The sequence below is a fragment of the Canis lupus genome, chromosome 21, assembly GCF_048164855.1.
Source record: "Canis lupus baileyi chromosome 21, mCanLup2.hap1, whole genome shotgun sequence".
Classification (NCBI taxonomy): Eukaryota; Metazoa; Chordata; class Mammalia; order Carnivora; family Canidae; genus Canis; species Canis lupus.
Window position 1 is genome coordinate 33,592,338 of NC_132858.1, and position 15,588 is coordinate 33,607,925.

General features: G+C 39.9%; 1 long non-coding RNA gene across 9 annotated transcripts in view; it reads right to left on the reverse strand.

The window, feature by feature from the left end:
• LOC140613005 (uncharacterized) overlaps positions 1-14,978 on the reverse strand; it is a 32,645-nt gene extending 17,667 nt beyond the window's left edge. For 4 of the 9 annotated variants that reach the window (XR_012014132.1, XR_012014124.1, XR_012014129.1 and 1 more), the window contains exons 1-3: positions 14,840-14,978; positions 14,373-14,583; positions 13,178-13,271 (exon numbers count right to left, since the gene is read on the reverse strand). This is a non-coding gene — a long non-coding RNA (uncharacterized lncRNA). Of the gene's footprint in view, positions 1-6; positions 211-13,177; positions 13,272-14,372; positions 14,584-14,839 lie in introns of all 9 variants that reach the window. The other 5 variants (XR_012014131.1, XR_012014127.1, XR_012014125.1 and 2 more) reach the window with 2 other exon arrangements.
• Positions 14,979-15,588: the final 610 nt, after the last annotated feature.

Below are 15,588 nucleotides of genomic sequence, written 5' to 3' on the forward strand. Positions count from 1 at the left end.
ACTCACTCGAGCTACATGTGAGATCCAGGCTCTGAGATCCTGGCTCTCGTCCTCAGGTCAGGTGAGAAGCAGTGCTTCGTGGTCTCTGAGAACACAGCCTCTGCAGTTGGACGGAATAGACTCAAATCCCAGCTCTGGGCTCAGTAATGATAGTTAATAATGACAACACTGGGACGGCTCGTCTCCATCCCTGTACTTCTACTTCCTCATCTGTAAAAGCAAGGAGTGAGCGTCACTACCTCGAGAGGCTGCTGTGAGGGTTACTTGTGCTGCTGTATGCAAAGCGGCTGGTGTAGCCTCGGTTATGTTTGCTGTAAAGTGACAGAATGTAGGGCTAGACGAGTGAAGGGGTGAGACTCAGAGGGACGCTCACTGGGCTGGCTGGTGGTCTACACCGGGTGTAACTCAGTGAGCCAAACACGCAAGCGATCAAACTGCAGGTTAGGGCAGTTACCACAGCTCAGGTGCCCTCGGTCATGAGGCCGGCTGTGAGGGTGACACCATGTGAGCAGGCACAGGGGAATCAGGATGCATCAAGTGGAGGACAAGGCAAACCACTGGGCCACAGGCATGGCAGGTGGGGACCAGAAGGTTTACAGAAGCACTGAGGAAGGCAACACAGATAAAGTGGATGCATGGAACCAACATCAAGGAAACTTATTTGGAGTAGTCTCCTGTCTCTGTCAAAAGCTTCCCATAATTTCACTCTCAATGCTAACTGAACCTGGGTTTTAGGGGAGAGATTGTGGGCTGAGCCACCTGCACAAAGGGGGACCTGATTACACCTAGAAATAGAGATTGCAAGAGTTAGAAGAGAGGCAGTGACTGAGCATTAGTGCTGTGGAATCCATGCCTGCTGATTAATTAATGGTATGAGTAATGAACAGCAGAGCCAGTAATCATGGCAGATAGCATTTACTTAGCATGGGCTATGTGCTTAGCACGCCACAAAGTGCTTTATATCCATTATATCATGTAATTCTCCCAACAAAAATGAGATAATTGTTAGAAAATAAAAGCCTGTTGCGCATAGAATGTGTTGTCTTCACCACTCTGTCCACAATACTTAGAATAGGACCCGGTACTTGAGAGGTATTTCTGAAGTGTATGATCCCCTCACACAATGTCAGATTGTAGAGATGGGATTCAAGGTTGGGGAGCTTGACTCCAGAGTCCAAGATGAAACTCTACAGTTTTTACCCAACACTACCCTGTCTCCAAAGCATCGTCCACAGCCTGTTTCCTACTGACTGCCTCCTCCTTGCTGTACTTCCTTAGTCATTTAGAGTGAAATAGAGTGTTAGGAAAAGAACAAAAGAACTAGTCGATGATAAGCTTGTTTAAAAACAGGATAATGAAGACACAGTACTTGCAGCCTTGAATCAAAGTGTTTGGTATTATGCAAACGTGGGCACCTTGAACCAATTATATACAAGGCATTGAAGTGGATAATAAAAATATGATCAAGTCTCCAAACTTGAAAGATCCACATTCTAGTGAGAAAGATGGGGGCATAAACAAACAAATGAATAAATAATCTAGTAAGTGCAGAAATTGAGGTGTTAGATTTTTATTTATTTATTTTTTTTAACCCTGGCAGATTCTAGCAGCAGAGAAATCATTGAGGCCTAGCAGGCATGCACAGGAGTGATGGGAGGGAGACAAGAAAGGTAGTTTATAAGATGCAAGAACTTGGAAGGGTCTTAAACATGACACCTAGGACATTCTACACCATTTTGTCAAAAGTTGGAAGACGGCGGGACTAATGTGTTAAGTAATAACTGGTTTGATCAGAGCAAAGGAAGATGGGCCATTGGGGGCCAAGCAGTAAGGAAGGACAAATATGATTAGGGCCTGACATGAGATTGTAGCAGTGGATCCAATGCAGAACCACAGGATTTATTGGCTGATTGAGTTGCATCACGAAGGACAGTGAAAAATCAAACATGACTCTCGAGTTTCTCACTGAAGTAAGTGGGAGGATGATAACACTATTAAACCCAAGAACAGAAATAGGAAAAACAGATCTGTCTAAGGTAGAGAGACAAACCTATTGTGGATACATACACCATCTGAGGGATTTGTAAAAAATGAAGCAGGAACTAAACTACATCAAATGATGCATAATTCTGTCTTTGTGTTGCATGGTTTTACATGTGGGAATTAATTCTGTTACTTCAGCTCTTGTTTTGTTTTGTTTTGTTTTTAGTTGCTATTTTCTAAAACTTAGCTCCAGGGCTATAATTGAATTTAATATAGTTTACTTGGTTGTGCTTTAATATAAAATCTTTCTTCCTCTGGCTGCTGTTTTTATGTTCCAGGACTAATTGGAGCTCTGTTCATAATCTACCAGACACAGTTTGAGTTTGCAGTACTTAATTTTGAAGTTAGTGGCCAAGATGATCTCATTTTGAAAAGTCTCTGAGAAGATCATTTTTGCATTTGGAATATCATTAGCAAAGTCTCTTCCATGATTTTTTTTTCTTCCATAAATTTTTAACTTGAAAGAGAGTAGCCCTAGAGAGAGGAAAACTTACCCCAGTTCAGGATCAATGAGGAAAAGAACAAGAAATCTAGATGTTCCAAGGCTCCGACAGTCAGGTGGGTCTTGGATTGGTTAGAATGAAGAGAATTTGCTAGAATGTTGAGAACTATTGGTAGTCAACTGACTCTTCACACCTCATGAGTTCACTGGCCTAATTAGAATTTTTTATACTTTAGGAAGTCTCCTTGTTGACTTCATTGCTTAGCCAATGAGAGATTTTTTTCTTTCAGCTTTTTTGAGGTATAATTGGCATACAAAAAATTGCATACAATTAATGTATACAATTTAGTGAGTTGGTACACGTGTACACGCATGTTACTGTACCACAATAAACGTACCCATCACTTCCCAAAGTTTCCTCTATCCCTTTGTCTGTAGTAAGAACATTCATGAGATCCACCCTCTTAATAAAATTTTAAGGACACAATACCTTAATGTTACCTGTGGGCACTACAGTTAATTGTACAGCAGGTCTTTGGAATCTACCTCTTTTAACTCTAACTTTACACCATTGAACAACTCCCCATATCACCTTCTCCTCATCCTCTGGTGACCAGCAGTCCATCGTCCACTTCTATACTTTTGTTCATTTTGTATTCTTTAAAGTTGAAGATTCTTTAAACCAAACATTAGATACTCCAAATTTGAGAGACTAAGTCGACAGTATTTCCTAACAAAAGACAAAAGGGATACTACATACACACACACACACACACACACACACACACGAGACAGAACTACTAGGTTGCAAAGATGGCATGAATGAGTGAATACATTTATGATTAATTGCTTTTTTCTCTGTATATCTGAGAAATGAATAGATATTGATTTTTATGTTTAAAAGTATATGTTTTGAGATTTAGCGAGTACTGACCTCGATAAACCTACCATAGAATTTTTGCTGTTGTTTTTGTTATTGATACTTAAAACTTTTAATGTTGTTGTTGTTTATGGCTACTGAGGAGACCTATTACAGACTTTTATATCCTTGAAGGGTATAATTAAGAGAGATATATGGCAAAAGTTATATACATTAAATTTTTTTATTTCTTTATAATAGTTATTTCCAATTTGAGCAGTCTGTAAACTCTCATTTTTATGTCAAATATAACAATTAAATATGGAAGGAATAACAACACAATTATGGGGTATTAAATAAACTATCAGATTTTCTTCTGTCATCCAAGTATCATCTTAATATTTAATGAAGAGAAAATCAATGTACAAATGTACATTGTACAATGTATAAATTTTAAAAGCAGCATTAAATCTAAATATCTAGTCTAAGTGACTACTATGTAGTCAAAAGTAGATCATGACCTACCAGTAAATATTAAGGTCTAAAAGCTTATTTGTCTATGACAGTGACTACCCTTTGCTGCTTGCTCTTTTCTTGGTTTTCTAGTACCCCTAACTGGAATGGGATGCACACGTGATCATAGTATGTATTTGTCTTGTAGGTCATAATTTATTTATTTATTTATATTTTTTTGGAGAGAGAGAGAGCAAGTGAGAGTGAGAGTACATGCTTGTAGGGGCAGGAAGTAGAGGAACAGAGAGAGCGGGAGAGAGAGAATCTTAAGCAGAGTCCATGGCCAGCTGGAGCCTGATACAGGGCTCAGTCTCATGACCTGACCTGAAATCAGGAGTTGGATGCTTAACCAACTGAGCCACCCAGGTGCCCCTTTTGATCATGATTTTTGTGTTGAACCCACACTTTCTCAAAAAGAAATTAGTTGATCTTTAATTTAGTTGAATTTCTTTTTATAGGTGATCAGTTGGGGCCGATTAGCTAAGAAAAAAGTAAGGATGAAGGGTATCATTAATAAGTTACTCTCTGCCTCTTGGAATCCTTTGAATGCTTGATTAATCAGCCCCCTGATTTTTTTCTTTTGCACACACACAAAAAAAGACTAGAGTTTCTGGATATGAAAATATAGTCTATTAGTGGATATCTCAAAATCTCTCCTCTCCCAAACTCTGTTCCCATTTCAAATCTGGTTGATCACTACTTTCTTAACACATTTTATAAGGGTTTTAGCATAATCTTAATCATTATTGCTATCTTTCACAAGCATTAAACACCCTCAATTAGAAAGGCTGGTTAGGAAAATGAATGTAGAGAGTCAGAGGTCTGTGTCTGAAAAGCTCATGATTTACAAAGCAACAATTTTTCTATGGCAAATGTTACAAGTACCAAACAAAAATTAATCATTTATGTCTGATTCCTGATTAAAATTCACCACAGCCATTCCTAAATTTAGATTGAGTTCCTTAATTGTCATTTGAACATGTAAATTGATAATAACAGACTTAAATTGTATGTTTGGGTACTTCAATGGCAATACAGAATAACTACAATTTGGATACCTAATAGAACACCATCTTACAAATATAAAATTTTATTGGAAATAAAATTCTTAAGGACGAATTGCCTAAAGAACCTGCAACCCCTATGTTTCTCTTGATCATTTAAAATATACTCCTCTATGAATCGAAAGCAGTGCGAGTTACCCACTGGTTACAAAGTTTATACACTGACCACTCTATGGAACCACAGTTACTGAGGTAGGTTGGAATTCACTCCTTTGACTTGTGTTGAGGTCTTCCTGGATGAGGATTTATATTATGAAACACCTCTCTAAAACTGTACTGACACATTTTGTTACACAGAATCCTCCTTGTGAGGATTCTCAGAATAAGTTAATTTTTATTATCAGTGTTAGGAATTACTGAGCTTTTTCTGAATAATTGATTTATCTCACAGTTTCTATGAATTGTATAAGTCAGCAAATCCCAAATTAAGATAAGAATCACTGAGGAAAACTTTCAAAATACTGAATCTGGTCTTTCCCCAGATAGACGAACTCACAGTATGGAGGTATAGCTCTCAGAATTCATGTTTTTTTACGAAGCTCCCCAGGTGGTTGTCTATGAAAAGACATTGGAGTAACTGATCAACTTGCCCATTTCTCACTGCCAGCTAGAAAAATTAAGAGGTAAAATTGTAGTCTACCCTATACGAGGAGTCCATATGAGTTCATGTTCAGATCATCTTCTTAAAATATACCTACTTGAAAATAAGTTCCTTACTTTGATTTCTGTCTTAATTTTCACATTAATTTCTACTTTATACTCTGTGTCATGTTTGACAAATTATTGCTTACCACTTTTTTCTTTTTAATTAGCTAAAATTGTATCCCACAGTACACGCAGATTTTAAGTGTCTTATTTAAGAAATACTGATAAATTACACATGGTTCATAATCCAAATCAAGATAGAGTAATTCCCCAAACTTGCCTAATGCCCCTTTCTAGTCATTTCTATTCCATCTTCCCTCTAATGATAGCAATGAATCATCTAAGTCACTAAAATTGATTTAACCTGTTCTGGAACTTCTACTATGTGGAATAATAGAGTATGTACTCTATTGTATTTGGTCTCTTTCACTAAAGAAATATTTTTAAGTATCATCCATGTTGCCATATTTATCAGTGTTCACTGCTTTTTATAGTCAAATAGTAGTCTATTTTCCAGGATGCCCTAAATTTTATTTATTCTTTTATCTGTTGATGGACATTTAGGTTCTTTCCAGTTTGGGCGGTTATGAGTAAACATTCCTGTACAAGTCTTTTCGGGACATGGGTTTTGTTTTATCGTGGGGAAAATCCTAGGCATGGGATTGTTGGGTCACAGAATTGTCACATTTTAGAAACTGCTTTTCCAAAGTGGTAATATTATTTTATACTCTCACGAATGAAGTATGAAAATTCCATCTGCTTATTAGCCTGCCAACATTTGAAATTTGTAATTTTTAAAAATTTAATTATTATTATTATTTGTAAGTAGGCTCCACACCTAGAGTGGATCCCAACATGGGGCTTGACCTCCCAACTCTGAGATCAAGACCTGAACTAAGATCAAGAATCAGACACTTGGGATCCCTGGGTGGCGCAGCGGTTTGGCGCCTGCCTTTGGCCCAGGGCGCGATCCTGGAGACCTGGGATTGAGTCCCACGTTGGGCTCCCGGTGCATGGAGCCTGCTTCTCCCTCTGCCTGTGTCTCTGCCTCTCTCTCTCTCTGTATGACTATCATAAATAAATTTTTAAAAATTAAAAAAAAAAAAAAGAATCAGACACTTAACCGAGCAACCCAGGTGCCCTGAAATTTGTCTTTTAAAAATTATATGTAACAGTATCTCATGGTTTACATTTGCATTTTCCTTATATTTAAGGATGTTGAGAACATTTTAGTGCACTTGATCGTTTGTATATATTTCTCAGTAAAGTGTCTTTTCAAATACTTGTTTATATTTATTGTTTGACTTTATATTACTGAATTACAGGAGTGTATTTCCTGTAAAATATTCTGAATGAAAATCTTTTTTTTCAGGTTTGTATCTCACAAATAATTTCTTCTAGTCTTTTGGCTTGATTTTTCCTTTTTCAATAATGTCATTCAAAGGGCCAAAGTTATTAATTTTAATAAAGTCAATTTATCATTTTTTCCTTTTATTCTTTGCCTTTTGGGTCCTGTAAAAGAAATCTTTGTCTCCTCTCTCTTTACTAAGATATTCCCCTCTATTTTATTCCAGAAGTTTTATGATGTTAATTTTTACATTTAGGTCTGTGATCTGTCTTGAATTAATTTTTGCATGTGTGAGATAAGACTTCATTTTCATTTTGATCTATACAAATATCAAATTGTTCCAACACCATTGTTGAAAAGATGATTTCTTGCTCATTAACTTACCTTGGTGCTTTTGTTGAACAACCACCAAAAACATATATTTGGGTCTAGTTATGGTCTGCCAATTTTCTGTTTCACAGATCTCATTATCCTTATGACATTTACATAACATTTTGGTAACTATCTGTACAGTGAAGATTAAAATCAGAAAGAATAAGTAAAATCAGGCAGTATGAATGTAATGATCATTTCAAAATTATTTTTGCTAAGTCCTTGGCATTTCCATATAAATTTTAGGATTAGATAATCAAATCTTCCATATAAACTCCTAAGATATTAATACTTTGTTGAACCTAAAGGCAAACTGGGAAGAATTGATATGTTAATAATACTGACTCTTTATATCCATGAACATGACCTATTTCTCCCTTTATTTGCATCAGATGTTCTATATCTATTGAGTTGATTATATGGCATCTCTTCTTTAATTTGTTAGTATGATAAATCATCATTATTCATTTTTAAATGTTGAACCAAATATTTTTCTTTTGTATTAAAATAATTGCCATATAACATTATTTTAGTTTTAGGTGCACAACATAATGATTCATTATTTGTATATATTGCAAAATGATGACCACAATAAACTTGAATTCTTGAAGCAAACCCAGTTTCTGATGACTTTTTGTCATTTGGTATTTTCTGGAATCACATTGTTCATCTTCTGTTGAAGATTTTTCGGCATGTTCGTGAGTAATATTTGTAATTTTCCTTTCTTTCTAATATTCTTACTGGGTTTTGCTATGAGGTCTATGCTCTGTTTCCCTTTACTCCCACCTATCTGGTCAGTACTCAGGGGAGATAAAAAGCTGATCATCTTACTCTTCTAACTTGGCAGGGTGTCTCAGTTGCTAGGGTAATGTAAAAAAATTACCACAAACTTGAACTTGGTGGGTTAAAATAACAGAAATTTATTCTGTCACAGTTTTCCAGGCCAGAACTCTAAATCAAGGTGTCAGCAGGCCTGAGCTCGCTCCCGAGGCTGTAGGAAAGACTCCTTCCTTGAGTCTCCCAGGTTCTGGTGGATCCCATGTTCCTTGACCTCTGTCTACATAACTCCATTCTCTGTCTCCATCTTCCCATGTCTCTCACTTCTGTGCCTGCCTGTGTCTTCTAACTCTTAAAAGGAATTGAATTTAGGATCCATCCAGATAATCAAGTATGATCTCATCTCAAGAACCTTAATGTAATTACATGTGAAAAAACTTTTTCCAATACTATCACAGGTTCCAGGGTTAAGATATGGACTTTTTGGGAGAACCACCATGGAATCCACCATACAGGGATTGAATCTTGATTGTGTTAAAAAAAAAAAAAAAAAAAAAGAACTCTATATGTATGTTTAATTTTAAGCCTAAGAACTAAAGAATTTATATATTTTTCTTTAGTGGAAGAAATGTTGTTAATACAGAGCATCTCAGGTGGGAATAAAGTCCCTTGATGCTTCAATTTGCGTCCTCTGAGAAGAGGAAGCCAAAAGAATTAGATGAATTAGATCTATAAGAGACTGATTGGGAAAATGCCTATAAAATAAAAGGGAAGTCAGAAAAGCTGAGGAGAACTCTGACCCCTGTGAAGAAAAGTGCAAGGAAGCAGGGTTGGATATACAGAGTCTCAGATTCCAAATATTCCCCAGAATGTATCACCCAGATTGATGGAGGTGCTTTGAGCCAAAATTACCCATCAAAGAAATTCTGTATCCTACAGGAATGGGTATCTTTTTGTCACTGGCTGAGACCAGCCCATTGGAAGTGAGATGATAGGAAAACAAAGTGGTAGAAAATTCAGACAGGAGAGGTAGCTTTCTCTTTCTAGCTTTCTAACCCAGCATTAGTAATCTGGATAATGCCAAATCCATCATTAATAACCATTTTAATAATGGATTCAAAAATGTAGATATGTGTGTTTATCTTAACAAACAAGCAGAATTTGAGAAATGGCTATTTATAAATATATTTTTAGAGAGCATTTGATATGTGCCATGCACCTCGGAAAGTGCTTTGTAAAATAAATTTTCAGGGCTGCTACACTCAACATGTGGGAAGTTAAGTTTAACTGGTTTGGGGGCACCAGTGAAGAAAATTATCTTTAAATAATGATTTCTGCCCATCCACTCCCAAGTGCTCTCCCCACGCTCTGATGGTTTTAAGGAATTTTAACTTTGTACACAGAATTTATTTTTTCCAAGGAAAGAAGCTGGCTCTTCTCAAGACTAATTTGGACCATTTATTTATAATCTAATTTAATCTAATTTTAGAATCTATCTATAAACTATTACAACAGTCTTTTTTTTTAAGATTTTCATTTATTTATTTATTCATGAGAGACACAGAGAGACAGAGAGGCAGAGACACAGGCAGAGGGAAAACAGGCTCCATGCAGGGAGCCTGACGCGGGACTCGATCCCAGGTCTCCAGGATCACGCCCTGGGCTGAAGGCGGCGTTAAACCGCTGAGCCACCCGAGCTGCCCTACAACAGTCTTTTTAAAAACAGAATCTGAAAAAATAAAAAAAATAATAATAATAAAAAAAATAAAGACAGAATCTGGTCAATCATTAACTAAACAGATGTTTAACCTCTCCTAGATTTCTTTTTTTTATATTTTCTTTTTTTTATACAGATTTCTTATTTCTTTTTTTTTTTTTAATACAGATTTGGGCATTTGGAAATTGAGGGTTAAAATATTATAACATCCCATCTTACTTCCGTTTGTCCTCATTACAGCCTTTTCCAAACCAAAATAAAGAGGTCTGATTTGCTAGGAAAACTTGTGAAACTATATAATTTCTTGTAGCTGTGCTGCTGCTGCCACCACCATTCCCTGGGGCCCCACCACGCTCCACCTGCTGCATCCACCTCTCCGGGTTGTGCCTCCAGAGGCCAGCGAGAGTAGTGCAATGAGTCAGGATGACCTTTAACCTCAGGGGACCACCATCTACTTTCTTCCTTAAGCCTAGTGGCCACCTGAGGCAGGAGCTAAATGCTGTAGGCCTCACCCCGAGGTTAGAGAGCCCCGGTGAGGGAGTCCCTTTTTCTGCATGCTGTGTAATTTCAGAATCCCTGCTCTGTGTCTCTCTGAGATGGAACAGATGTGGGGAAGGTGGTTTGAGGTTCAAGTGATTGTCACAAAAAGCTTCTTTTTTCCTTTTTCTGCCTGTTTACTGTGAAATATATTCCATATCACTCCTCTTTCTATGTCTAAACCGGGGGAGATTGCCTTGAAATTTGCAAGAATAAAGTCTAGAAGCATCTGGAGGTTTCTGAACCTAAAAGCACTATTTAAGGTTCCTGGGCTTCAGACAGTTGCTCTTCCAGGTGAGAGGTAGCTTTCTCTTTCTAGCTTTCTAACCCAGCATTAGTAATCTGAATAATGCCACATCCATCATTAATAACCATTTTAATAATGGATTCAAAAGTGTAAATATGTGTGTTTATCTTAACAAACTAGCAGAATTTGAGAAATGGCTATTTATAAATATTTTTTTAGAAAGCATTTGATATGTGCCATGCACCTCAGAAAGTGCTTTGTAAAATAAATGAGATAGGGTTCTTGTCCCTGGATGCTACAGCCAGTTCTGGGGGTAGACCAGTAATCACGCTTGCAATACATGCACGTGTCCACAGAACATTATTTAGGATGTGCCGCTAATGTTGATTCTGTCTTGGAAATTGAAGACATGATATCTGAATAATAACTTGATGATTATTGTAAGTGTACTAGGAACATCTGAAGAAAAAAATCTACAGAAGTGAAAGAATAAAAAATGGAAGATTTATATTCTTTAAAAACTTTTTAATAGTTTAGTGTGGCTAGAATGCAACATGCACGTATGTAAAAACTAGAGTTGAGATGGAAAAAGTCAGCAGGGGCCAGGAGGCAAAGGCCTCTATTTCATAGTTAGTAGGTGCTGCTGGAGGTTTCAAAACAAAGGCAGGACCTGATGATAGGAAAGAATCCATTTAAAAAAAAATAACGACAACAAAAAACAAGATTCTAAGAATTTTAAGGACATTTCCTGGGAAAAGTCCTGGGAAAGAGAGAAGATAATACAATTGGCAGCTAGGGCTCTAAGAAAACTCACTATTAGAGAAAGCCCATCCGAGCCAGTTCCCGTGGGCTTTTGTAGGCAGGCTTGTTCCCAGCACGTGTCTAGGTGGAATGAAATGTATTTTGGCTTTTCCAGTAGTGGACAAACAGGATCGCAGGGAATGAGGTATCATCTGTAAAACCCCACATGTCACACAGCCAGAGCCCGAGGGAGGAGGGGGAGAGGGAAAAGATTCATACAGGTTCTGATTCTTCAAAATTCTCTTTTCCATTTAAAAAAGATTCATATGGCTCAATGATCTCTCACCTGTAGTAAACATAGACCCTCATAATGTCCACATTGATAAGAGTCACTTGTTGGAATCTTTTTAAAAGGTCTTCATCTCTCAACAGTGGCTTCCAAGCATTTTCTCAACATCGCCTCTCCCAGCACACCTGCTCAGAAGCATTCACTTGATTTACAAGTCTTACAAGCTGCCTTTGATTGTTATTATTGTCAGTGTAAAGGAAATATGCACCCTCTCTCCAAGGACCCAACACACTTGGCCTTGACAAATTGTGATCACATGTTATATTTATAGCAGATAGCTTTTTCTGACAAGTATTTAAAAATAATTTTGCACTTCACTTAAAACTCACAGTCATGCTGACAAGTTGTTCATCCTGAGAAGGTAAAACATCTCTTTCTCTCTCTCACTCCATTGACTTCTTGATTTAATCTGCACTCATCACATGGGGAAAGCAAATAGCAGGGTGAGCACCTGTTGGGGGAGTTGTTTCTAGCACAGACAGCAGATTTGATACTGATCTGGTCTCCTCACAGCCAGGGAAGCTCTTTGTTCTCTGGATCACCAACCCTCTCGAGGTATTTTATGGAACTTAGATCTCTTTTGTGGATTTTACCTCTGCTGCCTTTTCTCACTCAGAAAGCTTATGATTCCTGACTACAGCAGAGGAGAAAGCAAACATTTGAATAGGACATAGAAATGTTGTTCTAATTTACAATTGTGGTGAGGTGGATGTGGGGAGGATCACCCAGATGGAACACATGTGTGAGCAAACGCTTGAAGAAGCTGCAACGTGCTTCTAAGTGTCGTTGAACTGTCTGGATCACGTGTGACAGGCTGAAGATTAGTGTGGCATGGATTGGAATTTTTGAGTAGTGTGGACTTTAATGTATGTTAAGAACAAAAAATCCAAAATGGTAGAAAGAATGGTATTTGGCTTTCTTTCATTTTCATATTACTTCCAGAAAAAAGGAGACAGGTAATTTTGTCACCCTTAAGACTTTATGTTGTGAAATGTTATTAGTGAAAATGTGTACAATTTTCACCTTTTTACACACTTGCAAAGCATTTGAGAAACCATCTCATCCAACACCATCATTTAGTGTCGCACATTTTTACTGGAAAAAGTGCTAAGCACAATGGAAATAATGTTGGTTTATCTGTCGGTACAAAAGAATGAAGAAATATTTTAATGGACTTTTATAATACTTTTTTTATGATACACTATGAAAGATATTTAAATTCTCTTCTCTATGACCCAAGGCCATAGTGTGAAATGGACAATTACTGTGTAGTGCCTGAGAATTATTTTTTCCTAAGTAAAAAAAAAAAAAAGCAAAAAGATCTAAAATACAGTCATGTTGCCTGTAACAATGAAATACTAAATTATTGTTGCTGGGTGATTTATTAAGAATTTAATGAAGAAAGATAATGGAGAGATTGCTGTGAGCTCTGCTTTCACTACTGGAAACCCCTCAGGCAGTAATGCCGTTTCCTCCCTCAGCCCCCACTTTCTACTCCCAAAAGACAGCTTGAGGATTCTTACCTCAGGGAATCGTTTTTTGATGCTTCTCAGGCTTGAGTCTGTCCCTCTGGACCATTCACTTCCACATCTTTCAGAGAGCCAGCAAGCTCTGAGACTGTGAAGAAATTTGGGGAAGAAATTAGAGTGACCTCTGAGTGTTCCTCAAGGACTAAGAAGTATATAGCTTTGTAGGGTCTGGAAGCGGGGACAGAAAAGTGTGGACACCACCACTTAGCATCAGGTTGCTGGAGAAATAAGAGGATCTCACACAAGTGCAGGGCAAAAAACCCCCAAAGACTTCCCAAGCCTAGACTATGGGCCTCAAGCCTGAGGAGAGGAGGGTAGAGTCAGGGTGTTGAGCTGCTTTATTGTCTATCAGTCTCACACAAAATTGTAAAGTTCCAGACAGTGAATTTTGTATCCTCTTGGTCACAGTCAAGGATTATTGGCTGGATAATCCTTGGATTAATTGGTTGGATATTTTCCCCAGCAATCCAGATGACTTTTCAACATAAAACACACAGAATTATGGGGGAGCAAAAAAAAAAAAAAAAAAGGTACTCTTATGTCCACATCAGGAATTTCACATTTCTCATATTGTCTTTGATATTCCAAGATCTTCATAGTAAGTATTTATCAGGATTATTCTGGGTTACACTTGTTCCCAGATAAAGAGTAAAGCAAATGTTTTTAAAACAAACAAACAATTATTTGAGAGAGAGAGAGAGAGAGAGACAGTGCGAGCATGAGCAGTGGGCAGGGGCAGAGGGAGAGGGAGAAGCAGACTCCCCGCCTAGCCGGGAGGGGACTCAGGACAGGATCCCAGGACCCAGAGATCATGACCTGACTTAACTGAGTCACCCAGGCACCCCTGTTTTTAAAACTTCTTGAATTCACAAATAACTCAGTAGCTTTGTAAAGGTCCAAAAAATAAAAACTAAGAAATAACACAGATGTAGTCCGTGCAGAAGGCAATGAACCTCCACCTGCTGGATGCAGAGTCCAGTTTCTGGAGGAGCGGAGCAGGTCATGAGGCTACGTGGCTCACTAGTTGAAGCCCCAAGCAAGACACATCTCCTGTACTTAAAGAGAAATGAGTCGAACCACTTCAATCGCAAGGTAAATGGTAAAAGATAAAAGAATTCACTTTTGCATCATGTGGCCAATGAAACTGGTAGAGCAGTGCTTCTCAGACGTCAACGTGTGTGTGACTCACCTGGGGTTTGTTTTGCTTTTAAAGCAACGATTCTGACTCAGTAGTTCTGGGGTCTAAGGTTCTGCATTTCTAGCAAGTTCCTGGTGCTGGCTTAGGGAGTAGCAGGAGTCTGGATGACAGTACTTGGGTTGTATGTGACCTTGGACCCAGCCGGCCGTGGTCATTTTAACAGATTTCAAACGTAACGAGGCCGGCGAGCGGTGTTTTGCTTCTGAAAACAAATGATCTGGTAAATTCATGATCTGCCTTAAAATTGTTCCCTTAGATGAGGGGGAAAGGGGGGCGCCTGGGTGGCCCAGCGGGTGAGTGTCCGACCCTCGGGGTCCGCGCGGTCGGGGAGCCTGCTTGGAGTCTCTCCTCGGGCCGCACTCGGGCTCCCCCCGCCCTCGGGTCCGCCTCTCCCTCTCAATAAATACGTAGATAAATAAGGAAATAGCTTAAAAACAAGAAAATGGGCAACGGAATACCCGCAGGGAACGCCTGGTCCTGCTCTAGGCCCGGTGCTGCTGTCCCGCTCCGCACGCATCACTCGGTGCCAGCGACCAGCCGGAGGGCGGGGGAGGAGAGGCCGGCGGCCTTGCGCTGCGGGGGTGCGGGGCGGGCCGCCGGGGGGTGCGGGGCGGGGCCGCCTGGAGCTGCTGCGGGGCGCGGCCGCCGGGGGGTGCGGGGCGGGGCCGCCGGGGGGTGCGGGGCGGGGCCGCCTGGAGATGCTGCGGGGCGCGGCCGCCAGGCCCAGGCCACCTCCGCACCGCAAGCCCAGACGCGAAGGCCCGGCCGGGGAGGACACGGGGCTCTCGGCCTGAGCCCGCAGCACCGACGCGGCGGAACCAGGCGGCGGAACCAGGCGCGGAGCTGCCGTCTACACCGCGGCAGGGCCGGTGTAGACGCGCGGCGGGAGCGTCCGACTATGACGCCTACACCGAAGGCCTGTCCCCGGGAACGCAGCACAGCGACCCGCTGTGAGGTCTGCTGGCCCGGGGCGGGGCGACACAGCAGGACTTTAACGTGACTGAAAATCGGGCAAATCTGTCCCCAAGTCCTTCAGCCTGTGGGGTCTGTGCTGATGACACAGTAAGTGGACCCAAGCTTTGAATCCGAGGCACGAAGGAATCCATCAAACTTCCTGAGATTTCGTGGGCACCCGGGGGGCTCCGTGGTCGAGCGTCTGCCTTGGGCTCAGGGCATGACCCCCGGGTCCCAGGATCGAGTCCAGGAT